Source organism: Lactuca saligna, chromosome 4 (assembly GCF_052625555.1).
Source record: "Lactuca saligna cultivar CGN05327 chromosome 4, ASM5262555v1, whole genome shotgun sequence".
NCBI lineage: Eukaryota > Viridiplantae > Streptophyta > Magnoliopsida > Asterales > Asteraceae > Lactuca > Lactuca saligna.
The window spans coordinates 179,514,844-179,516,553 of record NC_136420.1 but is presented as its reverse complement, the minus strand read 5'-3'; the positions used below and the strand labels follow the sequence as shown (position 1 = coordinate 179,516,553).

General features: G+C 38.4%; 1 pseudogene; it reads right to left on the bottom strand.

The window, feature by feature from the left end:
* Positions 1 to 266: 266 nt before the first annotated feature.
* LOC145043132 (cytosolic sulfotransferase 5 pseudogene) lies at positions 267 to 1,481 on the bottom strand (annotated as a pseudogene).
* Positions 1,482 to 1,710: the final 229 nt, after the last annotated feature.

Genomic DNA, 1,710 nt, shown 5'->3' with positions numbered 1-1,710 from the left:
ATTTAAAAAACCACAAAGACTAAATATATAATTTTAACCAATTTTATGATGACTTTCGTAATTTAAATGACTTTTAATATACATTAGGTATGAATGAAGAAACGAACATTTGTCAATTTGATGCTTTAATTATTTATTTTACAAAGAACGTATATATATATATATATATATATATATATATATATATATATATATATATATATATATATATATATATATATATATATATATATATATACACTTTGAAACAAACCAATTTCTAAATGTTAATGTGTAAAATGCATACTTTGAAAGTTGAAACAGAAATATGACCAAATAAAACACACTTTAAATATTATGATTAAGCTTTGTGCAAGAGACCAAGTGCCAACCCTGAACCCTTCAATCTGGTTTCAGTGATTGAATCAATCCGGTCCCTCATCTCCTCTGTCAAGTAATTTTCCCAATCTCCCACATTTCCTTTCCTGAAAAAATTCCGATTCTCGACCACCACCTGCGCCCTAAACGTCTGAACACCATCCTTATTCACCTCAAAGTTACTCAAATTCTCAAAACTACACAGCTTCACAATCTCTTCCACCACCCCTCCCTCCTCTTCCTCCTTTGTAAAAGGCATTCCCATGAACTCCGCCAACTTCTTCAGCTCCACAGATGGTTCCTTCTTCATATCCTCATACTTCAAGAACAAGATCTTTTCAGGTGATTCCTGGCTTGCTTTCCAGTACCCCAACACATGCTCCCAAAATGGTCCGTATTCGGAGACCCCGTTGCAGAAAAGCTCGTAAGCTTCATTAAACGACATGGGTGTGAGTTCCTTCGACCTGATTTTGCTCATGAAATGCCATTTGGAAATGAGTGCGTCTTTTGGCTCCCTACACACGTACACAAACTTGCATGTCGACGATGGTGATGTCATCGAGGTCGGTAACAAGTCATGAGCAAAGTGTGTAGCAAACAGTCGAGGAGAAGGGAGATTGTCGAACTTACTTACAGGATACTCAAGAAAGATTTGAGCGTCAAGGGAAGGGAAGACGCCGTGGGGTCCGGTGCGAAGAAGAGGATGGTCGGAGGTCTTGTATTGGTGACGGTTGGCGGTGGCGAACATGAGAGCTCTAAGCCAGGTGGTTCCACACTTCATGAAAGCTGCGAGGAATATGTCGGTGGGCTTTGGATGGAAGTATTCGTGGATCATTAATAAGCTCTTGATAGCATTTTGGGGCAACCAGAAACCTTTGTGTAGAAAGACTTCCGGGCCTCTCCAACCTTTGCCTTTTGCTAGAGTTGCAACAATGTCGTTTACCTTTCCATTGAGCTTGTTGTCGACATCTTCTTGTTCGTTTGAGATTGGGTTTTCGCCATTAATGGCTGTGGGGTGGGAGCATGTATTTTGGTTGGGAATGAGGTCCGTCGACATGTCTTCGGAGTGCTGAGAGTGTCGAGAGTTGAAGTAGATTGATAGATTAATGCAAGAAAAACTTGAAATATTGAGCTTCTTTAATAGTCATTGCCAATAATATTAAGTAACTATAAAACGTAAACTCAAAGTAACTGAAATATATAAATATAATGAATAGGAAGAAGTCTCTACACTAGCATGGCGACAATTGGCGATAGGATCGGCAGGATTGTCGGCACCCGAAGTAATAATTTTTTGTAATTGCCAATTAATATTTTTATCGCCTTTAACATTTCTAGTAACTATCTCATTTT